The sequence below is a fragment of the Cebus imitator genome, unplaced genomic scaffold, assembly GCF_001604975.1.
Source record: "Cebus imitator isolate Cc_AM_T3 unplaced genomic scaffold, Cebus_imitator-1.0 Scaffold25, whole genome shotgun sequence".
Taxonomy (NCBI): Eukaryota; Metazoa; Chordata; class Mammalia; order Primates; family Cebidae; genus Cebus; species Cebus imitator.
Genome location: NW_016107340.1, coordinates 896,829 through 923,650, shown reverse-complemented (window position 1 = coordinate 923,650; position 26,822 = coordinate 896,829). Strand labels below are relative to the sequence as shown.

The 26,822-nt window shown below is 45.0% G+C and overlaps 1 long non-coding RNA gene and 1 other non-coding gene across 2 annotated transcripts in view; both read right to left on the bottom strand.

Moving 5' to 3' along the window:
- LOC108300176 overlaps positions 1 to 26,822 on the bottom strand; it is a 75,252-nt gene that overhangs the window by 43,948 nt on the left and 4,482 nt on the right. The window lies entirely within an intron of this gene.
- Positions 21,584 to 21,692, bottom strand: LOC119470265. Its single transcript, XR_005199151.1, has one exon. It is a non-coding gene; the product is annotated as a U6 spliceosomal RNA (small nuclear RNA).

The following is a 26,822-nucleotide window of genomic DNA, read 5'->3' as shown; positions in this document are numbered from 1 at the left end:
TGGCCAAGTGTCTCTTTCAGCAGCATCAAGCAACTCCTTATAATACCACCCAAAGTAATTTTCCTGAAAAAATTTTCCTTGTATCTAACTTCATTCAGGTTCTTGGGGCTTGCCAAGTAGCCAGCAATGTGACCTTAACTTGGTCAGTTGACCTCTCTGGTCCTAAGTGTCCGAATCTGCAACATTTGAAGGTTTATTTTCTAAATGTGTTGTACCCTAGTCAGTCAAGGAATGTGCCACACTCTGAGATTGAATTATGAGTCCTTTACTGAGCCGGTGACCAAAAGTGGCTAACGTCCAAAATTCTCTTGGCCCCAAAGAAAAAGTTAGGTGGTCTTTTATATGCTAGTTTTAACAGGGAGGGGGAACCTAGCTGAAGTGAAGTTTTTACAAAAGCAGAGTAAGCAAAAAGTTAAAAGATAAACTGATAAATAAAGCAGTGGCAGGTGTGAGGGGTAAAGCTGTCATCAGAGACACACAACTTATAGATAATGGGGGCTTTGGGCGCTCCCTGCACCTGCATTTCCAGGCTCTGCTGACACCACTTCACTCGGCCTCTTGTCAACAAATGCATTCCTGGGTGCCCAGTGTCAGCCTGACCCAGCTTCATACTATAGTTACATACTCAATGGGGAGAAAATAACTAAAATGAAGAAGCCAAGATGGAGTCTGTCCGGCTCAAGAAGCTAACATAAAGCCTGAACAGTGTTTAGTCTGGGAAAGGGAGAGTTGGTTTTAGCTAGCAGAAAGCAGGTTATCACAAATGTATTTACTTTAGTACTAATTTCCGTGAGATAATGAAGCTATTCAATGTTAGGTTGAGGTATGTAAATCATTCCTGCCAGCCTTTGTACAAGGTGGCTCTAGGATCACTGTGGCCCAGCATGTGTCTGTCTATCAACGTTGGCAGGTGAGTCATGCTCCAGCTGCCTCTCAGATTCCCACAGTTTAGAACTAGGGATGGTGCCTGGGTGGCGAGACAAGTTTTGCTTTGTGGATCTGGCTTGAGAGGCCTGTGGCCTTGACCCTTCCTGATTCATGCAGGCTGTGCTTGAAAGTAAATTTCACTGATCTGCCAAGAGCGCTTAAAGGGAGACATCTAATTCCCTGTATTGTTAAACCTTCTACTGATTTGAAGCTTAAAATCTCTATTTGTGAATTAATACTGTAAATGTGCCTTGGAGTCTTCAAAGGACAAGATAGAAAGAACTTTGGATCCCACTGACACCAACAGCTACCACCACTACCATTTTACAGAGTAAACAAATAAGACCTACAGAGGGGAAAGCACTGGCCCAAAACTACACTGCTGATTAGAGTTTTCTATGATGATGACGTGGTGTCTTCTGTATTGAGTAAAAGGGAAAAAATTACAAAACAGTTTAAAGTACAAGCCAATATTTTACAGTGAAGGGAAGTTGCTCCCAGTCTTGATTCCACATTTCCATTGCCACCATCTGGGCCAGAACCATCTGGGCCAGAACCACTGCTCCTAACTGCTTGTCCTCCTTCCTCCTGCCTGCTCCAGTCTATTCTCACATAGGCAACCAGAAGGCTCTTTTAACACGAAAATCAGCAGTGCCACAGCTCTTCAATATTCTCTTGCGGTGCGCCTTATTCTTTTCCTTCATGGCACCACAACTGCAATTACATGGTTTTTTTTGTTCAGCGCCTGCCTCCCCTTGACAACCTCCAGGGTAATAGAGACAATGAAGTCCCTGGCACCTAGGCACCCAATTAATATCTGAATGAATACATAACTACCAACGCGCTAGTGTGAGGGCAGCATTAAAGTCAACACTTTAAGACTTAAGGTTTTCTGTTTTGTATCAAAAGTCACTGGGGAAATTATGCAAGTAGGCAGGGAACAGAGATGGGGAGATAATCTAACAATCCGGAGACGGGAAGAAACAAAGGGTTTCTCTGCCCGTCACCCTCTAGCAAAGGTCACAAATAAGGGTTTGAAGGTTCTGTGCCTTGAAATTTCTTATGTCATCGAGTCACCTGACATTCAGATCAAAAGCCAACTCTGCTCTATGTTTGATGATCCTTGCAGCAAGCACAGATCAAAGTTTCCGTGACCTGCAGTGATTTGGATTACAAGATTAGATCAATTTGCAAAGTCCACCAAGATCACAGCAGTTGCCATCCATCAGGTAGCTATTGCGTGGAAAGTGCTTTGTCTGTATTAACCCATTTAATCCTCTCAATAAAATAAGAAGTGTTTATTATCCTCATTTTGGAGTTGAAGAAATGAAGGCTCAGAGAGATTAATTTGCCTACACTCACACAGCTAGTAAGAAAGAATTGGGATAGGAACCTATTGCGGAGTCCATGCCCCTTCACCATATCACGTGATCCACCATTATTCTTGTTTGGCTTTCACCTATTTTGACCACTGGCAGAAATATTGCTTACTTGTAATAAGTAAAGATGAACAAGATGGAGGGGTGCAGGATGCTTGGTGAATACAGAATATACCACCTGTGCTTTGGGACTGCCTTCCCCACTGTCACGGCATGATAGAAGGGGATGGAGACCTAGAAATCGTTCAGACCCTCAACTAGTTAGCGTGTTCCACGAACCAGCAACATGAGTATCACCTGGGAACTTGCTAGAAATGCAGCATCTCAGGCTCTACCCCAGACCTCCTGACCAGAAGCCACATTTTAACACAGGATGCACTGGTCAGACCAAAGTTTTTCACCCCATACGTCCTTCAGAATCATGTGGGGAATTTTAAAGAACACCAGGACCTAAGTTAGAATTCTTGGCAATAAGGCTGAGCTTCTGTGTGCTTTTTAAAGCTTCCCAGAAGGGACCAGCATGCAGTCAGGGTTGAGAACCTCTGACCCAGTCCAACCTCACTGCCTTATTTCCTCTTATATTTCTCATACAGCTGCTGTAGATTGAATAACCAGGGAAGGCTGAGGAATGCAAGTGAATGTAAAAACCACCTGGAGGGAGGCATTGCAGTAAGAAAGGAACAGCAAGTGCAGAAGCCTGAAGCAGAACCAGCAGGAAAAATGCTTTGAGGTGAGGCAAGTAAGGAGCCAGAGCTTTGCCCTGTGAGGCCAGCTAGGGGCCTGGGTTTCTTGCCAGGTACAGTGGGAGGCCACTGGAGAGGTTCAAGGAGCATGGATGATGGGATTTGGGGTTTTCAAACTAGCTCTAGCTGCTCGATTAAAAAAAAATGATTGTAAAGGGCAGGAATGGAAGCATGTTAGAATCTATTGCATTTCACCCAGTGAAAGATGATTATGGCTTGGACAGAGTGGGCAAAGCTGGAGATGAACAGAAATGGGCAGATTTGGGCTATGATTCCAAGACAGAGTTAACAGGAGTTGCTAAAAGGTTGAATGGGGGGGAGAGGAGTGATGATTATAGGAATAAGGAAAAGAGAGAATCAAGGATGATCACTCCTAGGCTTTCATCCTGAGTAAATGGGTAAGAAATTCCATGTATTGGGCAGAGACTGGTGAAGGAGCCAGCATAGGGCAGAAATCCAGAGACACCTGGCTGAAGACATCAACCAGACAGTTGTTTGTATGAGCTTGGAGCTCTGAGGAAAGGCCAGGATGGAAACATCAAAACCTGTGCACCATCACTGTATGTATGGTGTTTAAGCTGTGGTTAAACACCATACATAGGGAAGACCCGGGGTTTGGGCGATGGAGGGAGGTGCATACAGACGGAAAAGAGGATGTGACTCAGGCCTATCCTCCTGGGACAGCCAACCTTTTGAGAGATGGTGTTAGAGGAACTTCTCTTCCTGGGTGCACGAGGGGCGTGGTTTCAAGCGCAGGAACTTCCCAGCTTCCCACTTCAGGCGGCTAGGGCTCTTTGTGCACCTCCTCCAGCCTGGCCAGGTAAAGTTCTTTGTCTATCTTCCTGCATGAGGGCAAGCAAGGTAGGGCTTTTGTCCCCCAAACTCCCAGCTGAGGGCTTTTGGAGGAGGGGACTCTGCTACTCAGGATTGTAAAACAAGTAGCCAATCCGGTAACGGAGTCAAAGATCAATCAATCCAGAGGAAGTTTGAAAGAACTCCTCTCATAGGATGAGAACATGAATGGGGAGGGAATAACTTGAGAAATACAACTTCAGCCTCCCCTGCCCAAACGGATTCCCTCTCTGGGTCCCGTCCCATGACAGTGTGGGAGCTGCCTTTTCTCTGTCTCTGTCTAATAAATCGCTCTTCCGCAAAACTCTTAGGGTCCATGATTTTTCTTCTGACGGTCTGGGGCCCATTTCCCAATTCTTCAGGGTTAGAGAGGCCAAGAGCCTCTGGTAACGGTTCCCGTTTATGTGGGAGTCTAGCGTTGGGATTCCTGGTTCCCGACACCCACACAAGGTCAGACACGTAGAAGATGATGAGTGAATATCTGAGCTCAGCAGTATCCTTTCTGCCTGATCCCTAATTCGAATCTATACTTTAACCCATCCTCATACCAGCTAAATTTCGGAACCCTGCCCACAATTAAAACTACTTCTAGAGAATTTGCCCTGCCCATAGTTCTTGGAACACTCCATGCAAACCCCCCACTAATTCACACACCCACAAACGCGTAATGTAAGGCACAACTGATAAGACTTTCCCAGACCAGCGGTTCATTGGCTGAGCAGCCACCAGTCAGATCCTCTTGAGAGAGTCAAAGACAGTCAACGGTGGGCACCAGAGTCACACAGCCTTGGAAAGTTGGCACACTAGCAAAGGAAGCCGTGATGTGGGAGCAAGAGGCCCCGAGGGGTGGAGGGAGCAGCCACCGCTGCCGACCCTCCCAGGTCCTGATCGCGCTCCAGGGAGCGCAGCCACACTCCATTTCCCGCTTTGAGACATCTTGGAGATGACCTGCTGCGCCTTCATAATTATTTAATTCTTCCAATCCTTTTTCAATTTTAGAACATATTTATTCACTCCCACCATCAAAATTAAAGAAAGTAACACACAAAGTTCCTCCCTCCTTCTAATTTTGTTTAATTTTATGATTAATGCCGTTAAGATTATAACTTTTCTTTTTTGAGACAAAGTCTCACTGTTTCCCAGACTGGGGTGCAGTGGCACAATCTCGGCTCACTACAACCTCTGCCTCCCAGGTTCAAGCGATTTTCCTGCCTCAGCCTCTGAGTAGCTGGAATTACAGGCACATGCCAACACGCCCGGCTAATTTTTGCATTTTTAGTAGAGACAGGGTTTCTCCATGTTGGCTAGGGTGGTCTCGAACTTCTGACCTCAAGTAATCCGCCTGCCTCATCCTCCCCAATTGCTGAAATTACAGGCATGAGCCACTGCACCCAGCCAAGATGTATAACTTTTAAAAAATATTTTATCATGTAAATTTGCAAAAGGAAGGAGAATAACGTAATAAAGTTGATGTGTTATCACCAACTTCAACAATTATCAACTCTCATCCAGTGATGCTTCCTCTATACCCTCACCTACATCCACATGTGGATTTCTTTGAATCAAACCCCAGGCAGGCATCATATCATTTCATCTGTATATGTTTCAGTATAGAATATCTAAAGATCAGGCCTTTAAAACATATTGACAATACTGTTTTTACATCTGTAAAAATAATAAATTGTAATATAATCAAATATCCAGTCAGAGGTCACATTTCTCTGGATGATTTACAGTCTGTTTGAACTGGGATACATACATAAGATCCTTACATTGCTACTGATAAAATGCTTATGTCTCTTTTAATCTACAGATTATCTCTCCATCTCTTTTCCTTTCTTGAAATTATTTATTGAAGAACCCAGGTTCCCCATAGCAGAGTTTCCTATAGTCTTATTGCAGCCCCAGAATATCATCTGATCAGATTCAGACTGGATTTTTCTTTTTGCAAGACTGCTTCAAATCAACCAGGGAACTGTCGGGGGAAAAAAAACAGAAGACTGCTTCACAGATGATGGTGGTGATATGTACATCTATAACACAAAGGACAATGCCTGTTGCTCTCTTCCTCTTATTCTGTCTATCTCTTTTAGCGATATTAACAGCCATTGATGGCTCATATTCACTTATTAGGAATTACAGAATGATGTTCAAGTCTATCGAAAACTTCTATAGTGACAAACTTCCTCTTTTCAACTGCTTGTTTACCCTAAGGTACATTTTACGGGGGAAAGATAACATAAATGCCTGATTATTTTTCTTTACCAGTTTTCAAAACAATGAGGTTGTTTTTTGGCATCCTTCAAAAATAAATGAAGTAACATTTAAAAATATATATCAGGCAAGCTGAGCGTGGTGGCTCACACCTATAATCCCAGCACTTTGGGAGGCTGAGGCGGGCAGATGACCTGAGGTCAGGAGTTCAAGACCAGCCTGGCCAACATGGTGAAACCCTGTCTCTACTAAAAATACAAAAATTAGCCAGGTGTAGTGGTGCATGCCTGTAATCCCAGCTACTCAAGAAGCTGAGGCAGGAGAATCACTTGAACCCAGAGGCAGAGGTTGCAGTGAGCCAAGATTGTGCCACTGCACTCCAGCCTGGGTGACAGAGCAAGACTCCATCTCAAAAACTAAAATAAAAATCATTATGTCTCTCTCAAAAAAGAATATCATTATGAATTCATGGATTTAAACTTGTTTATATATTTCGATTCATTGCCACTACTAATCCTTGTTGATATTCACACCATTCCATCTTGGCCTGACAAATGCGTATTCAGCTTGGCTTCTGAGTGCTTTTGACGTGACCACAAATAGTCTTTGATGTTCCAGGCTCACCTTGTTCTTTCCCTGCCCTCAAAATATAATCAACGATGTATTCAAGGAACCTTGATTTCTTTAGTGTGAAACAATGATTCAAGACCACAGCCTAGACAGGAGGGGCCCCCTTTATTCAAACTTGAGCCAGTTTGAATGGATTTTCTGCCTTGTAGCTGAATAGACGTTGACTGGAATTCTCAATGTTTCCACCAAAATAAGTTCCAAAGAAGCAAATCTGGTCACACAAATCTAATTTAAAGTCTCCCCTTTTTTAGACAAGGGTGCCAAAATAACTCAATGGAGAAAGAATAATTTCTCCATTCTGAATAATAAATGGTGCTGGGACAACCGGATATTCATATGCAAAAGAATGAAGTTGGAGCCCTGCTTCATGTGAGTGTGTATGTATGTGTGTGTAATGTAAATTTATATGACAAACACTGTCTTTTGCACGTCACCACCATCAACTATGAAGCAGTTGGGGTTTCTTTCCCAATAGTCCCCTGGTTGGTTTGAAGCAGTCTTGTAAAAAGAAAAATCCAGTCTGAATCTGATCAGATGAAATTCTGGGGCTGCAATGAGACTATAGGAAACTCTGCTATGGGGAACCTAGGTTCTTCAATAAATAATTTCAAGAAAGGAAAAGAGGTGGAAGGAGAATCTATAGATTAAAAGAGACATAATGTTTCTATTATATATTACATATTATATATTCATTCATTCATTTATCCAACACACATATATACATACTACTTCCCTATCCTATGCCAGGTACTGTTCCATACACAAAGGATGCAGCAAAATGTACAAAAACTCTAGCCCCCACCTGGGCACAGTGGCTCATACCTGTAATCTCAGCATTCTGGGAGGCTGAGGCTGGCAGGTCACTTGAAGCCAGGAGTTTGAGACTAGTGTAGCCAACATGGTGAAACCCAGTCTCGACTAAAACTACAAAAAAAAAAAAGAAAGAACTACAAAAAAAATTAGCTGAGTGTGGTGGCGCATGCCTGTACTGTAGTCCCAGCTACTCAGGAGGCTGAGGCACAATTGCTTGAACCCAGGAGGTGGAGGTTGCAGTGAGTCGAGATTTCACCACTGTACTCCAGCCTGGGTGACAGAGTGAGACCCTGTCTTAAAAACAAAACAAAACAAAAAACCTCTAGCCTTTGTGTTGCTTACATTCTCAGGGAGGGTAGAAGGCAATAAACAAAATATATGCAAAGATTATTTTATAGAGCATAATACATTGAAAATAGTCAAGGCTATGGAGAAAAGTAAAGCAGGGAAAAGGGGTGGTCAGTAGGGGAATAGAGGAGAGGAGGGATTGCAATTATAAACAGAGTGATATTTGAGCAAATGCTTGACAGAGATGAGGGAACGAAACATGCAGATAATTGGAGGAAAAACATTCTAGGCAGAGGAGATGGCAAATGCAAAGGCCCTGAGGTGTGCATGTCTCATGTGTTCTAGGAATATCCAGGGAGCAGAGTCAGAAGGAGGAAAGTAGATGAAGTGAGAAAGTGCGAGGAGAAACAAACTCTGCTATTTTACTGGAGCAGAGCACAGTGGTGTGCTTACAAATAAGAAGAGTAGAAATGATTCTGGATGGTGAATCCATGAGGGGAACATATGCAGCTTGCCTGGTTTCAAGATAAGGACCATGATCAGTGGCACACAGGAGCTGACACATACCAACTTGCAACAGTCAAATGTTTAGGAATCTTGAGAGCCAGTTGATAAACACAGTTATTATTAAAAATTAAATTCTAGATTTCTAATTTAATAATTTACATTAAAAACAAAGGGAGTAAATATTTACATCTTCCCAACTATTTTACTTCATTTTAGGGGCTTCTTTGTTATTTATGTCTGTTGGAATTGCATGGTGCAAACATTATGAAAGGTATGTGACTGTGTGACTGTTCGTTCACCCCCAGCTCCTCGTTCACTGATGTCACATTGAAATAGGCCACGGTAGCAATACTTAGAAAGTGGCAGAGGCAACACATTGGGTCTTGATTTATGATTTGGTGTCTTGACTTAAGAAAATGATGAAGAAAATGTTAGTAATAGAGCTTTAACTTAAAAGTGTGTCATACTTGGAACCGTTACATTGCACATAGAAAAAAAAAGTTAAAGAAATATTTTTCTAGTAGTCAAAAACTATTGCCCAAATCAACAAAAAAGTCACTCACATCATTGATGACACTGATGAACCAGTGACATTTTGACAAACATCTGAAAGTTAAGTTTCCTTCATTTAAATCTTACTGGCATCAACTGCAGAGAGCCAGAATAGCCCACCCGCTCTGGAGGAATCAGCAGCAAGCCTGCTGTGAACTTTGGGTGAGCTCCAGAGAAGTGAAACCATAATAGGGGAATGTGTATGTCTTGGAGAAGAGCAGAGAGGCCTAGAAAAAGATAATCAGCTCTCACTGACCTTGCTGCAAGATAGTTGTTAGCTGATGTATGGTAACTAAAGTGTGAGAATTATATCACAGGCTGTTCTAAGTAACTCCGCCCTCCCTCTGCTATGTGCTTTGCAAACATATAAAATAAAGTACTCCAAGGCAGGTCAGGGCCAAAGAGACACCATCAGCTTTTTGGACCGCCTGCCCCAGCTTTATATATGTCTGTCTGTATGTCTTTCTTTATCCCCTGCCGTTCCCTCTTAAGTCTTTGAACACTTGTGTAGCTCGGGATGCAGCACACACCAGAATCAACCAGCATACTTGTTTGTCAACATCAACCACAGGTTGGCTACAGATGCAAGCAGAAAGCAATGAAAACATTCTGAAGGGAATCAATAGGCTATATGGAATTTACAGGTTAGAATACTGTAAAATTTCTTATTTGTACATTGTGCGCAACAATACCTTTATACCAGTAAGATTTATCTGAAAGTTGGGTGTGTTAAGACAAAACAAACATTTAATTTTTGGAGCGCCAATTGTTAAATATTTACAGGCACACCAGAGGTGTGCTGATCAAATCCAATTTTACGTATCTTAGGGCCCAGACAGATAGAGCAGAGAGAGGCCTCTCAAGGCAATGAAGCAACTAAAAGGAATGGAGTTATTTCAAAATCATTCTGCTCTAGAATTCAGAGTCAGCCAGGCTGAAGACCAAGAATTCCTGTGTGTTTATATTTATGATACCTTCTATTTACAGTCGGTGATCCTAGCTCTCCATTTATGGTAGTGATACAGTTTCCTTGTCAAGTAAACTTGTTTAAAGTACCAAAAAAGACAATTTCAAGAAAAATGTTAAGTAAATGATAATACAGGAAATACACAGGAGTGGCAAAAATTCAAATGATGACCTGCAATACCCACACTGGGAAACACTAGCTCAGTGATTACGAACTCAGGCTGGCCAGGTGCATTGGCTCACGCCTGTAATCCCAGCACTTTGGGAGCCCAAGGCTGGATCACCTGAGGTCAGGAGTTCGAGACCACGCTGGCCAACATGGTGAAAACCCATCTCTACTAAAAATACAAAAATGATCTGGGCATGGTGGCAGGCACCTGTAATTCCAGCTACTCAGGATGCTGAGGCAGGAGAATCACTTGAACTCAGGAGGCGGAGGTTGCAGTGAGTCGAGAACGTGCCACTGCACTCCAGCCTGGGTGACAGAGCAAGACTTCCCCTCAAAAAAAAAAAAAAACAAACAAACAAAGAAACCCTCAGGCTTTCAAGCCATATCTAGGCTCAAATTCAGACACTCCTAATTACCACTACCTTTGTGAACTCATTGGCCTCAGCGTCCTTATCCATAAAACAAGGATGCTGCCAACTCCACAGGGTTGCAATTAGTCATGCAATCCACGGAAGCCCAGGGCCTGGCACAAATGGGAGCTGACAAAAGAGGTGCTCCAGAGAGGAGCCTCATCTGGGGCCTGGCCTCCTCAGCCCAAAGCAGGCAATGCCTTCAGCTTCCTACCTGATGTGTATAAAACGTAAATATTCACAAGCACACACACCCAACAGCAGCAGGCACTGCTCCCTGACTCAGCGTTCTCCCCTGAGGCCCTAAGTGCTTCCCTCTCCTATCTACTAGAGTAGCAGGTTCTTAGGGGTTCCTTAAACCTCAACAGAGCCCTCAGTGTTAAGTCCCTGATTCTGCTGGGCACTCCAGATATAAAGAAGAAAATGCTTCTCCCCCGCCCCAGAGAGCTTTCCCCAGCTAGTGCAGGATGCAGGTTGGTAAACAGAGCACATGATGATGACCACGGGATTGGCGTGGTCCCCAAGGTCTCCCTGCAGAGCTCCCATTGCTCTTCTCTCTTAGGCTCTTTTTTTTTTTTTTTTGAGATGAAGTCTCTCTCTTGTCACCCAGGCTGGAGTGCAATGGCACGATTTTGGTTCACTGCAACCTCCACCTCCCAGGTTCAAGCAATTCTCCTGCCTCAGCCTTCCTAGCAGCTTGGATTACAGGTGCTCACCACCACACCCGCCTAATTTTTTGTATTTTTAGTACAGACGAGGTTTCACCATGTTGGCCAGGCTGGTCTTGAACTCCTGATTTCAGGTGATCTTCCTGCCTCAGCCTCTGAAAAAGCTGGGATTCCAGGTATGAGCCACCACGCCCAGCCTCTGTTAGGCTCTTTTGTTTGCAAGGAATGGACTTGGCCAAGGCCTCAAGTGACAGGCCTCTATTGTTATAACAACAGTACCGCGACATTGGTGACATTTGTGCTGGAGAGGCTGCGCTGGCTCCTGGACCCCAGCTCCATGCCTCACCACCTGCTCTGGGCCCTGGTAGGCTGACCGCTATGTTTTATAACCACCTAACAGCCTCGTCCTTTGGCCTCCAATTGGATTGGCCTTTGGGGGTCATGGACAGGAGATCAGAACGAGGAGAAGACTTAAGAGTATGTATCCTTTCCACCCTTGCCCTGTAAGCCCAGGCTGGCCCAGCTGCACTCTTGTCCAGACCCCCACAGTTCCTGCCCTGTCACCCTGTCTTGAGGCTGCTGGGTGTCTCATAACTACTTCCTCCCTTCGCCTCATCAAGCCTAGGAGTGCTAAAGACTTCTCAGCCAGTAATAGCCCGAGGCATTCCACCATCCCTGGTCCCTTCATCTGACCTATACCTTTGAAAACAGTCTCTCACCCGCTCCTCAGTTACTCAATTTGGGTGTCCTGGCCAGACCCAGCCTGCTACCTGCTTACGGAGGGCTTCATAGGCACCAGGCCCTCCTCTGCATCTTATGTCCTTTAACTCATTCAAGCATCACAACAACCCTATGAAGTAGACACCAGTAATAGCCCAGTTTACAAGTGAGGAAACTGAGGCCCAAAATGCTCAATTATTTACTCAAGTTTACATGGTGGGAAGTAGTGGGGTCAGGCAGTGTCTCTGCTGACCCTCCTCCCTGTTAGGATATGTATGGGAATAGGAAAGGGCGTGTCCATTTTTGCTTCCTGGAGCACAGGACCAGCCACACCAGCAGGTTTCTGGCACTCTGGAGTGTAGTTCGGACACGGAAAGCTCACCCAGGCCTCCCTGGGGTCCAAAGCCTCACTATCTCCCAGCCACTGGTGTTCCCGCTTGTGTGTGGCTCAGCCGCACTCCGTCTGCTTCTGCTGTCAGCACCCTGCTTCTCTCTGCTCTCCTCCCATCCTCACTGCTTCTGCCTAGCATCTGCTCTCTGTGTTCTTTAATTTCTACTCCTTACCAACTACTGCTGACTCGAACTCCCTAAGAGGGACCACTTGATTCGGCCAGCCACTAGACTACTTTAAAATCACTGGTCGCAGCAGGGCGCAGTGGCTCCCACCTGTCATCCCAACATTTTGGGAGGCTGAGGCAGGGATTACTTGAGGTCAGAAGTTCAAGATCAGCCTGGGCAACATAGCAAGACCCTGTCTCTACAAAACAAAAGTAACTGAGCACAGTGGTGTGTGCCTATAGCTACTCAGGAGGTGGAAGGATCACTTGTGTCCAGGAGTCCAAGGCTGCAGTGAGCTATGATCATGCCACTGAACTTTCAGCCTGGATGACAGAGCAAAAACCCATCCCTGTATCAAAAAAATAATAATTAATTAATACCTAAAAAGTCACTGGCTTGTCCCTGAGTCAGGCACTGGTTACCCAGTGGGAATGGGGGTTGGTAAAAGACACCAGCAGACCCGCTACAGGACTGTTTCATGGCAAAGGAAACAGGCACACACAAGCAGGAGATTGTACAGCCTGCTCCCAGGCAGAGGTAGACACATTCTCACAGGAGGTAGGGGAGTGGATATACCCTCCCAGTCCCTCCCAACTGTTCTGGAAGATCTGGCTGCATGCTGGCTCTCCCTAGTAACAAGAAACTGATGCAAAACAATCCTTCCACATTACCATGAGACTAGATGAGGCAAGACTCAGTTTCCCAGGAGCACCCCAGCAGACTGGAGCCCCTGGCCTGCCCCAAGTCCATTCCTACAGGCATCCACTGGCCAGCAGCTACAGCTAGGATGAGAGGGCCACCTAGGGCAGAAGGACAAACCAGACCGTCAACACAAAAGGAGCCACTGAGGGCCCCTTCGCTGACCTCTCGGAGTGGAGCAGGCCCCCAGGTCTTGACAGACTCCTCTACAGCACATTCCTTAGGTACCCTCTGCTCCAGTCTCCTTGAACTTCCCACAGTTCACAAACATACCGAGTTCTTTCATTACTCTGCGTCTCTGCCCAGACCCCTCTGTCAGCCCAGGTCTTTTCCCGCTTTATCCTGTAAACTACTTCCTAGTCATCCTTTAAAAGACGCTCCTGAGGAAACCTCCTCGACAGCCCAAGCCAGATCAGCTGTCGCGTCTCCTGCATTCTTCCCTCTTGGTTCTCTGGAACAGCATTTGCCTTGTGGTGCACTTTGTTTTCCTTTCCTTCTTCTTTTTTTTTTAGCTGTCTATCCTCTCTCTCTTAAACCAAGAACTCCTCAAGAGCAAGGCCTGTGTCTGATTCCTTTTTTCATTTGGGGGCCCTTCCCCAGACCAGGAACATGCTAGATGTTCCCCAAGCAAGTGTTAAACAACTAGATAGATGAAGAGCAAGAATCATCCTCAGAAAACAGCAAATAGGGTGGTGGCTGTTGTTTCCCCAAAGTGCACAGAGCCTGAGACAAAGCTTAGATGGAGTTTGTTTAGGAAAGGCTGGGCACGGTGGCTGGCCTCTGGGACACCTAACAACACTCACTCTCTGATTTGTCACTACTCCCAACAGTCTGAGAAGCCCTTCTCCATCTCCTCCTGACTCTGGTGGCACACCTATATGAAAATCTGCCATGGTTGCTGTCTTTGTCCTTTTGTGGTAAATTAGATTTTCTTGAAGAGTCAAAGATCAAAGTCAAGATGAGAGATTAAGATTTATTTTCTTATGTGAGTCATAGCCTGGATCACCAAACAGAGTTCACCAAATGTTTTGAGCAGCGATGACACGACTGAAACAAGATTATGGAGTTCTGGTATGATGTTTAATTAAAACTCTTCATCTGATCAAGGGCACTGTCACTGTTGGTGACAATGTAAATTACCCATCACCCAGAAATTCTGCCTCTGGGAATTTATCCTAAGACACTAATAAAGAATGTGGGCTTACTCTTAGCTACACGAATATTCACCAGACTGCTCTTTAAAAAAGCAAAAATTTAGAAACAGCTGAAATTCCCAAAAGAAAGGGATGAGTTTAAAAAAAAAAAAAAAAAAAAAAAGATTGATGTAGGGCTGGGCACTGTGGCTCACACCTGTAATCCCAGAACTTTGGGAAACTGAGGCGGGTGGATCACCTGAGCTCAGGCATTCAAGACCAGCTCAGGCAACATGGCAAAACCCGGTCTGTACTGAAAATACAAAAAATTAGGAGGGCATAGTGGTGCATGCCAGGGCCTTTAGTCCCAGCTACTCAGGAGGCCAAGGTAGGAGGATGAGGCCAAAGTTGTAGTAAGTCAGATCACACCACTGCACTCCAACCTAGGTGACAAAGTGAGACATCGTCTCAAAAACATTTTTAAAAAGTTAGGTGTTCCATGCTGCCGTAAATGTATATATATGCACACATGCACACACACATATATATCCTACTATGATATCAAGTTAAAGAATCTGTAGTATTCCCCAAGTTAATATTGGATGGATGGGATTATGAAAATTTTAGATGTTCTTTTAGCATGATTTTCCCATTATGAGCATGTGCTGTTTTTATATTACAGAAAAATAATGAAAGAAAATTCACTGGTTCGGGGTGCAGTTTAGAGTCCCACTGCTCAGGCATAAAGTGAGCATAATTTTCAATTTCGTCCAAAAGACATTATCCAGCTTCTCCAGTGGATGCACAGCACTGCAAACTGCTGGGGACACAAAGGTGAAGATGGGGTACGGGCCCTGCCCCTGAGGGACTCCTGCTGAGCGAGCCTACATATACCTCAACAGAAACGCATTGGACATCTCAGGGAAGCCTAGAATTTGAAGCACTCCTGGGCCTCCCAGAGACTAGATATTGCATTAATGTGCTTTGTACGGCAGCACTATGCTAGTGGAGGCTTCCAAATGCCTCTCATCGGAGGACCCGGCTCACAGGAGAAGCTAAGTGCGCTCACGAGAGCTGGTGCGTGGAGTGAACAGCATGTGAGGAAATGGTTATATGGCATCTTTATAGCAGGCACATACAGGCAGGATTTTTTAAACACTGCAGCTATCCTTCCAGTACGAATACTCATCCGATAGAGTAATAATACTTCCCTCCTGTAGAAGAATGCTGCAAGACACTATATTAAAGGAAGACATTTCACTTACTTTGATACTAGACATTCTCTAACACCTTGTCTGAATTTCAAGTGTGCTGATTTTCTTCATTTCAATTGCATGTTGCCCCCTAGTGTTCATCTATATTATTACACCCTGTTGTAATAAGTTGAAGGTGGAGAGGAGAGAGGTCTGGGGAAATTAATGTACTGGGCATGGGGATAGAACTGTCCAAAACACACAAACAATGGACACTTAACTGGTGAAATGTAATGTGTGGTACTATTTTTTTCTGTAACGATAAAAAATGTTCTTGTTTTCGGTTGGAATAATGACAGCTAATATTTATTTACTATGTGCCACGCACAATGCCAAGAGTATCACAAGTATTAAATCATTTAACCCAGCCAGGCATGGTGGCTCACACCGTGCCCGGCTGGGTTAAATGATTTAATGCTTGGTAATCCCAGCAGTTTGGGAAGCCAAGGCGGGAGGATCACTAGATCAGGAGTTCGAGACCAGCCTGGCCAACATGGTGAAACCCTGTCTCTACTAAAGATACAAAAAAAAAAAAAATTAGCCTGGCATGGTGGCACGTACCTGTAATCCTAGCTACTTGAGAGGCTGAGGCAGGAGAATCACTTGAACCCTGGAGGCAGAGGTTGCAGTGAGCCGAGATTGTGCCATTGCACTCCAGCTTTGGCGACAGAATGAGACTGTCTCAAAACATAAAAGAAAAAAGTCATTTAGCCCAATAGAAGAAAGAAGACATAGTGGTTCATAGATCAGTAGGGTGATTATAGTTTAGAATAACCTATTGTATATTTCAAAGCAGCTAAGAGAATAATTCAAATGTTTTCAGCAAAAAGAACGAACAAGTATTTAAGGTGGTGGCTATCCCAATTACACTGATATGTTCTTAACAAGTTATATGAATGTATCCAATTATCACATGTGCCCCTAAAATATGTATATCTATTATGTATCAATAAAAAATAAAATTCAAAAAAATTTCATGCAAGAATCCAAAGAAGGGAGAACTATTAGCTGCTCTGCACATGCACAGCGCTTCAGTGTCACAACAAAGCAAAATCAGGGAACAGAGTGGCCAATGGACTACACAGCAGCATGCCTAACTTTTGTGTGGCCTCTGCAGTACACACCTCCCCCGTGACTCTCCATCTGTGAGAACTGACCATTGCCATGGTTGGAAACACAAAGAGAATGTGAAAGACTACTACCAGAAATGGATGGAAGAGCAGGCTCCGAGCCTGGCTGACAGAACAAAGACTGCATCTCAACAAGGAAAAACACCTCCAACTCTGCTCTCTGCTCCTCCTCCTGCAGGGGCGATGATCCAACCTCCCCCTAGTCTCTTCCTGTTCCTTACCAGGTATGATGCCAGTATCCCATCTGGGGGACCCTCCCATGATGCCAGTGATGGGCCCCCCTCCTCCTGGGATGATGCCAATGGTATGTACTCCAGGAATGAGGCTGCCCATGGGAGGGGATAGGGTTTGGCTTTGTGTCCCCACCCAGATCTCATCTTGAGTTGTAATAATCTTCACTTGCCATAGCAGGGGCCCAGTGGGAGATAACTGAATCAGGGGGATGGGTTTTTCCCATGCTGTTCTCATGATAGTGAATAAGTCTCGTGAGATCTGATGATTTTATAAAGGGGAGTTCCACTGCACAAGCTCTCTTGCTTGCCACCATGTAAGACATAACTTTGCTCTTCCTTTGTCTTCTACCATGATTGTGAGGCCTCCTCAGTCATGTGGAACAGTGAGTCCATTCAACCTCTTTCCTTTATAAATTATCCAGTCTCAAATATGTCTTTATTCGTATCACGAGAACAGACTAATACAGGGGGCCACAAGCCAATGATGTCTGGGCCCCAATGGTAAGTCCTCCCACAATGGCGCCCACTTGGCCCAAATGACTCGACAAGACAGCTGAGAATAGAGGGGAGGCCTTTAGATCAGTTTTATATTACTTGTTCTGCTTCACCAGGAGATCATAGTACTGTGACTCCGGGTGTTTTCCTAACAGCATGGCAAAGAAGACTTGCTCCTCCCTCCTCTCAAAGAGAGAATAGTATTAGAGGGGAGGAGTGGAATCAAAAAAAGTGCAGTTTTCATTCATATTGTGAAATGTGAAAATAAAGTTATCTCTTTTAGTTAGAAAAGAAAAGCAAAATCAAGGGGCACATGATGAACAGAGAGAGGAATATTAGAATGAAGAACACACGCAGATGGCAGGGTCAGCGCTCTGTGCTGCTGTTACATTAACTGTTGTTAATAATATCTGGATGGGGTGCTGTCAAATTACCCTCAAAAGTAAACCATTTCCTTCTCTTTTTAAAAAACAGCTTAATATTAAGATATATAGTTCACATACCATACAATTCACCCACTTGAAGTATGCAACTCTGTAGTGTTTAGCATGTTCACAGAGATGTGTAAGAATGCCACAGTCAAGACATAGGAATGCGTTCACACTATTGGTGGGAGTGTAAATTAATTCAACCATTGTGGAAGACAGTGCAGTGATTCCTCAAGGATCTAGAAATAAAAATACCATTTGACCCAGCAATCACATTAGTGGGTATATACTCAAAGGATTATATATCATTCTATTATAAAGACACATGCACATGTATGTTTATTGCAGCTCTGTTCACAATAACAAAGACTTGGAACCAACCCAAATGCCCATCAATGATAGACTGTATAAAGAAAATGTGGCACATATACACCATGGAATACTATACAGCCATAAAAAACGATGCATTCATGTCCTTTGCAGGGACATGGATGAAGCTGGAAACCATCATTCTCAGCAAACTAACACAAGAACAGAAAACCAAACACTGCATGTTCTCATAAAATCATGGATCCAAAGAGATATGCAGAAGAGCGATTTATCAGAGAGAGAAAGAGAGAGAGAGAGAACAGCTCCCACGCTGTGGTTGGAGGGGAACCCAGGGCGTTTAGTATGTTCACAGGACAGCCTTTCAGACTCCAACCTCCTGGGTCCAGATATCCATGACGCAAACTTCTTCCCGGCTCTTTCCCCTAAGATATTTCCTACATGTAAGGCTATTACCCTTCTTGCTAGGACTTTGAGGCTCTTGGGGTGGCAGTCCAGGGACCCTTCAACTCATAAGTGGGAGTTGAACAATGAGAACACATGGATACAGGGAGGGGAACATCACACAATGGGGCCTGTCAGGGGTCAGGGACTAGGGTAGGGATAGCATTAGGAGAAATACCTAATGTAGATGACAGGGTGATAGATGCAGCAAACCACCATGGCACATGTATAGCTATGTAACAAACCTGAACGTTCTGCATATGTACCCCAGAACTTAAAGTATAATTAAAAACAAGAATGCCACAATCAACTTTAGTTATCACCCCTAAAAGAAATCATAGGTCCATTACCAGTCACCCCCATTTCCCCAAACTCCACTGATTCTGGAAAATCATGAATCTACTTTCTTTATAGATTTGCCTGTTTTGCCTATTCTATATTTCATACAAATAGAATCACACAATACACACATGGTCCTTTGTGACTGGCTGCTTTCCTTTAACGTAATGTTTTCAAGGTTCATCCATGTTGTAGTATGTAGAAGTAATTCATTTATTTTTATCACCAAGTAATATTCCATTGTAAGGATGTACTACATTTTAATTATTCATTTATCAGTGGATGAATGTTTGGATTCTTTCTACTTTTTAACTATTACAAATAATACCGATACAAACATTCATGTACAAGTTTTTGTGTGGACATATGTCTTCATTTCTCCTTCGTGGAACTGGAGCGGAATTGCTGGGCCATATGGCAACTCCATGTTTAACATACTGAGGAACTTCCAGTCTGTTTTCCCAGAGTAGCTGTGCCATTTTCCATTTCCTCAATAGGGTATGAGTTCCAGTTTTTCTGCATTCTTCCCAATACTTGTGATTGTCTTTTTGGCTACAGCCATTTCAGTGAGTGTGAAGTAGTATCTCACTGTTTTGTTTTGCATATCCCTGATGGCTAACAACGTTGAGCATCTTTGTGTGTAAAATCACTTCTTAGGAGGGCCATGAATGAAGCCGGAAGCCATCATTCTCAGCAAACTAACACAGGAACAGAAAACCAAACACCATGCGTTCTCACTCATAAGTGGGAGTTGAACAACTTGGACACATTGAGGGGAACATCACACACCAGGGACTGTTGGGGGATGGAGGGCAAGGGGAGGGAGAGCATTAGGACAAACACCTAATGCATGAGGGGCTTAAAACCTAGATGACAGGTTGATGGGTGCAGCAAACCACCCTGGCACATGTGTACCTATGTAACAGACCTGCACATTCTGCATATGTATCCCAGGACTTAAAGTAAAATAAAAATAAAAAAAAGTATCAGAAAAAGTCACTTCTTTTTGATACTCGTAATACAATAGTCACACAGGCCACGCTGGTATAAACTACTTTTTCTTTTGTTAGCATTCTAAACATCTCAGGTAAAACTGTGTGTAAGAAACAACAAAAGAGATGGAGTTGAAAATGTTGAAGATGGCAAGTCATTAATTCATTTATTTGAGCCCCTGTTAGAGATAAGAGATGGTGCTGGGAGCAGGGCAGACAGCCACACAGGGAGATGGCCTCATGTGTAGGAAATGTCTTCAAGGAAAGAGCTGGGAAGAAGTTTGCCTCACGGAAACCACTGCCTCTGCCCTTCCTGCTAGGACTTTAAGGAACTTGGGGTGGCAGTTCAGGGACCCATGCCCATGGTGCCCTCAGGCTTATGCCTATGAGGACCTCCTACAGTATAAATACACAGGGCCAGTTCCCTTAGTCCGTTGTGCTAGGTTATGTCCTAACAGAGCCAGAGTCTATCAGTGGGTACTGGAGGCTATAGGACATTTTGTTTTCTGTCACCTGCAATTTCCCAATCCAACTGAGTGGTGCCAGAATCCGATGATACACAATTTGTCTTGCCTAGGATCGGCTCTCTGTACAGCAGAACTTCTCCATCTAGAATACCATAGTCAGATCTGAGCCGAGGCTCAAATGGTTAATTACAGGCCCCACACCCTAGGGCATATTCCTAGAATGGAAAGTGGGGTGGAGGAGAAGGCCTAGGTCCCTGGCCATCCACTCCCCTCTTTAAGACCGTTGTGCTTAGACGCCCTTCTCAGACAGTTTGTCCTTCTGGGGCAGTTTTATGGTCAGGCCTACGTTAATTAAACTCCTGCTGGGGAATATTGGCACCCATTGACCAAGCCTCACTGGCCTAGTTCTTCAAGGACGTGCCGGTACAAGGCCACTAAGCCTGGCAGTCCCCATGTCCTTAAGGTGGCCAAAAAGGACATTAGACAGTGAGGGTGTGCCCATGATGCCGGAAAGTGTGATTAAACCTGGCACATGGCGGGGGGGGGGGGCAGAAAATGATCACGCATCTAGGCCACATAGGCCACAAGGAAAACCGCAAGGTGCTATAACTGGGGGATGCCCCGGGGGCTAGCAGTTGCAAGGAATAACCAGGGATGTGGGCTTCCCTGTGTTCAATTTCAGATGGGTGCTGCTCTTCCCAAGGCAAAATCACCCTTAAAGTATATCCTGGATAACTGGGACCAATTCGACCCACAATCTTTGAAAAAGAAGTGGTTCAATTTTATTTATTTACTTATTTATTTATTTATTTATTTATTTCCCCATTTATTTATTTTATTGCATTTTAGGTTTGGGGGTACATGTGAAGAACATGCAAAATAGGAACACACGTGGCAGTGTGATTTGCTGCCTTCCTCCCCTTCACCTACATCTGGCATTTCTCCCCTTGCTATCTCTCCCCAGCTTCCCACCCCCCACCGTCCCTCCCCTATTTCCCCCCAACTGACCCCAGTGTGTAGTGCTCCCCTCCCTGTGTCCATGTGTTCTCATTGTTCAACACCCGCCTATTAGTGAGAACATGTGGTGTTTGATCTTCTGCTCTTCTGTCAGTTTGCTGAGAATGATGGTTTCCAGGTTCATCCATGTCCCTACAAAGAACCCAAACTCATCGTTTTTTATGGCTGCATAATACCCCACAGTGTATATGTGCCACATTTTCCCTGTCCAGTCTATCGTCGATGGGCATAAAAATATGGAACGCTTCAGAATTTGCGTGTCATCCTTGCGCAGGGGCCATGCTAATCTTCTCTGTATCGTTCCAATTTTTTTAGTATATGTGCTGCCGAAGCGAGCACAGTGGCTCAATTTTTTTCTGCCAAACAGCGTGGCTGTGATACCCTCTGCCAAGTGGAGAAACCTGGCCTCCTAAGAGAAGTATAAATTATAACAACCTCTACAATTAGACCTTTTCTGTAAGAGAGAAGGTAAATGGATTGAGATCCTCTATGTGCAAGTTTTCTTTTCTCTAAGGGATAATCCTCAGCTATGTAAGGCTTGTAACCTCTGCCCTACTGGCCCCTCATCAGGACCACCCCCATATCCAGGACTCCTTGTGGCTCCTCCCTCCACCCATGCTGACCAGGTCTCCTCAGCTCCCATAACCCAAGAGGAGTCAGGGAAGGCTAAAATGGCCAAGGCATCTCAGGCTACTAGGGTGCCCCAACTCTGCCCCCTATAGGCAGTAGGAGGAGAATCTGGCCCAACCAAAGTATATGCTCTTTTTCACTTTCTGACTTAAGTCAAATCAAGGTGGACTTAGGAAAATTTTCAGATGACGTGGACAGTACATAGATGTTCTGCAGGGCCTGGGTCAGTCCTGTGAATTAGATTGGAAGGATATCATGTTATTGCTTAGTCAGACCCTAACCAGCAATGAGAGAGAGGCTGCTCTAGCAGTGGCTCAAGAGTTTGGGGACACCTGGTCCCTTAGTCAAGTACATGACCAAATGATGCCAGAGGAGAAGGATAGATTCCCTACAGGTAGGCAAGCAGTCCCTAGCATGGACCCTGGCTAGGATCCTGACTCAGAACATGGGGACTGGAATTGTAGGCACCTATTGACCTGTATACTTCAGGGATTAGGCGAACTAGGAAAAAGCCCATGAACTATGCAATGTTATCCACCATAACTCAGGGAAAGGAAGAAAACCCAACAGTCTTCCTTGGACGATTATGGGAGGCCTTAAGAAGGTATACTCCCGTTACCAAACTCCATCAGCTAATACTAAAAGGCAAATTTATTATGCAATCAGCAGCAGACATTAGGAGAAAGCTCCAGAAGAATCATTACTAAATCCAGCAACCTTGGTGTTCTATAATAGAGACCAGGAGGAACAGGCTGAAAGGGACAGGAGGGACAAGAAAAAGGCTGCAGCCCTAATCATGGCCTTCAGGCAAGCAGACCCAAGGGGCTCAGAAGAGGGAAAGGCTTGGGTTAGCCACCAGTCTGGCAGAGCTTGCTACCACTGCGGCCTACCGGGACACTTTAAGAGAAACTGTCCCCAGAGGAACGGACCACCTCCTCATCCTTGCCCACTGAGCAAAGGGGATCACTGGAAGGCACACTCTCCCAGGGGAAGAAGGTTCCCAGGGCTTGAGGTAGCTAACCACATAACCCAACAGCAGGACTGAGGGTGCCGGGGGCAAGCGCCAGCATAAACCATCGCCCTCACCGAGCCCCGGGTAAAGCTAACCATAGAGGGCCAGGAGGTCAATCTTCTCCTGGACACTAGTACGGCCTTCTCAGTTTTGCTTTCCTGTCCTGGGCAGTTGTCCTCCAAGTATGTAACTGTCCAAAGAGTGCTAGGACAAGCAGTCTCCCAACATTTCTCCCAGCCCCTAAGCTGTAACTTGGGAGACATGCTCTTCTCTCATGCCTTCCTCAATATGCCAAAAAGTCCCACTCCCTTACTAGGGCAGGACCCGTTAGCCAGAGCAGGAGCCATTATCTACATGAACGTCAGGAAGGAAATCCCTCTCTGCCCATTATTTGAAGAAGGAATTCATCCCAAGGTTTGGGCAATGGAGGGACAATTTGGGTGGGGAAAGAATGCCTGCCCAATCTGAATAAGGCTAAGAGATCCCACCTCTTTTCCTTACCTAAGACAGTATCCACTAAGACCGGAAGCCAAACAGGGGCTACAGGATATTATAAGGAACTTAAAAGCTCAGGGTCTAGTGAAGTCCTGTAACAGCCCTTGTAATACTCCAGTTTTAGGAGTACAGAAACCTAATGGACAGTGGAGGCTAGTGCAAGATCTCAGGCTTATTAATGAAGCTGTGATCTCTTTATACCCAGTTGCACCCAGCCCATATGCCTTGGTCTCTCAAATACCAGGAGAGGAACAATGGTTTACAGTCCTGGACTTTAAGGATGCCTTTTTCTGTGTTCCATTACATCCTGACTCCCAGCTTCTGTTCGCCTTTGAAGACCCTTTAGACCAGAATTCTCAGCGCACCTGAACGGTGTTACTCCAGGGCTTTCGAGATAGCCCCCAACTGTTTGGCCAGGCTCTGGCTCAGGACCTTAGTCATTTTTCACATCCAGGTACTCTGGTTCTTCAATTACGGATGACTTACTTTTAACTGCTAACTCAGAAACCCAGTGTCAGCAAGCCACCTAGGACCTCCTAAACTTTCTAGCCACCTGTGAATATAAGGATTCCAAACCAAAATCCCCACTTTGTCACCCCTATGGATTGGCCTACATCTCATAAACTCTCCTTATCTGTGGCTTACTGCCTAATTATACATTTAACAGCTCTCCCCTTCTCCCTCTGATATTATCAACCCCTCAAATCATATGGTGCTTATAGGTCCCTTGGTCACCAATCTACCTCAAACTTCACTTGTGTGAATTCTACTAACAACTCCAATGCTTCCCTATCCCAAAACTGGGCTGCATTATCCCCAGGCCTCAACTGCCTAGCACCAGGCTTATTCTTTGTGGCACCTCAGCTTACCGCTGCCTGAACAATACCCCTGGGGAAATATGCCTCCTCTCCTTCCTAGTGTCCCCCCATGACAATCTACACTGACTCTCAGGTGCAGAGTCTTCTCTTGCCAAGGCCACGCCATACTCAAACCCCAATTATTCTTCTCATAGTGGGGGCTGGAATAACAGGAGGACTTGGTACTGGCATTGGAGGAATAACTACCTCTACTCAGTTTTACTATGAGCTATCTCAGGAGTTAGATGATGACATGGAAAAGGTTGCTGATTCTCTGGTAACTCTGCAGAAGCAGCTTAACTCTTTAGCTGCTGTGGCTCTTCAAAATAGAAGGGTCCTGGATCTGCTAACAGCAGAGAGAGGAGGAACCTGTCTCTTTTTAGAAGAATGCTGCTTCTTTGTAAACCAATCAGGTATTGTCCTAAACAAAGTTAAAGAACTCAGGGACCAGATCAAACGCAGGGCTAAAGACCTTCAAGAAACAGGATCGTGGAGCTTAACACTGGCTGTCCTGGCTCTGCCCTCTTCTACGCCCGTTTATAACCATTCTATTATTGCTGGCCTTTGGGCCTCTCATCTTGAACCTTCTTGTCAAATTATTCTAGAATTGAGGCCATGAGGCTACAAATGGTCCAGCAAATGGAACCCCGGATGTCCTTGGCTCATGAGTTCTATCCTGGACCTCTGAATTGACCTGCACTCCTGGAAGGCTCCCCTCTGGAGGAAACCTCAACTGCAGGGCCCCCTTCTATGCCCCAATTCAGCAGGAAGTAGTTACAGAGTGATCAACACCCGTGTCCCAATAACAGTTGGACTTTCCTGTTCAGAGGGGGAACGGAGGGACTGTGTTAAAGAAACTTCTCTTCCCAGGTCCACTAGGTGAGGCATTTCAAATGCAGGAATTTCCCAGCTCCCTCTGGCTCTTTGGGCACCACCTCCACGCCTCCATCTGGAGACCAGAGGGGTGGGTTTCAAACAGTTTCCCAGCTCCCGGGGCTCTTTGAGCACTGACTCCACATGGGCCAGGTAAAATTCTTTGTCTGATTTTCCCATGTGTGGGAAAGCCAGGTGGGGCTCTTTTGTCCCAAATTCCTGCTGAAAGCTCTGGGAGGAGGGGGCTCTGTAACTCAGAGATGTAGAACAAGTAGCCAATCTGGTATCAGAGTCAAAGATCAATCACTCCAGAGGAAGTCTGAAAGAATTCCTCTCATTGGACAAAAACATGAATGGGGAGGGAATAACTCAAGGGTTAAAACTTCAGCTGCTCCTTACCTGAACGGATTTCCCACTCTGGGTTCCCCTCCCACAACAGCGTGGGAGCTGTTTTTTTCCTCTCTCTCAATCTGTCTGTCTAATAAATTGCTCTTCTGCAAAACTCTGTGGGTCCATGATTTTATTCCAACGGTAAACTCACCACGCCTCCAGGGCCCCCTCCCCCAATCTTCAGGGTTAGAGGGGCCAAAAACGTACAAGCTGGGTACAACCCCGGTAACAATAGGTGGAGATAAGCTTATTTAGGGAAAAGGTGTGGATTTACAAGAGAAGAGAACTCAGGGATGAGGCATGAGTCACTGCAATATGTAAAGGTTTCATCAAAGAAGATTAGCCAAGCAGAAGAGCTAAGGAGGGAGACTAAAGAGGTAGGATGAAAACTGCGAGTTATTCAAGCCAAGAGATGAGACATGACATGACATATGTTTCAAGGAGAGAGGGATCCACAATACTGGAAGCTGCCAAGAGGAGATGTACAACATGATGACCAAAAAATCTCCATCAGATTCAGCACCAGGGACATTATGGTGACCTTAGCAGCAGTGGATGTGGCTGAACAGTGCGAGCTGAAATCAGCCTGGAGCGAGGTGAGCACTGTGGGGGAGGTGAGAAAACAAATACAAGTGGTCAACTTCATCAAATCTGACTTGTCAGAAAAGGGCAGAGAGAAGGAAGTAGCAGCAAGATGTCTGGTCATGGGAGGGCAGCATTTAAGATGGCAAGATGAGGAGTGTTGAATGCAGATGAGAAGGATCCACTCTATTGGTAAGAACAGGAAGATGAAGATACAGAGACAGCATAGCTCAGTGACAAACAGCTCGGCTGCTGGAGCTAGACCATTTGGGTTCAATTCTGGTTTCTCCGCCTGCTGCCTGTGGGACTTAGGGCAGGGTATTTGGCCGCTCTCTGACTTTGTTTCCTCATCTGTAAAATGAAAAAAATGGAACTATTGTTATAAAGTTAAACAAGAGAAGGTATTGAAAGGGCTGAGGTGTGGATGGAGCCACTTTGCTGGTGTAGGATTCCAGAGCCACATCAGTTTTCCCCTCTCACCTGAGCTTTGTCCTTAGAGACACTGATTGTTCTCTTTTAACTTCTTACCACAACTGGACAGTTCTTGACTCAAAGGGGTTTGCAACGGACTAAACATCTGTGCCCTCCCAAAATTCATATGTTGAAATCCTAACCCCCACTAAGATGGTA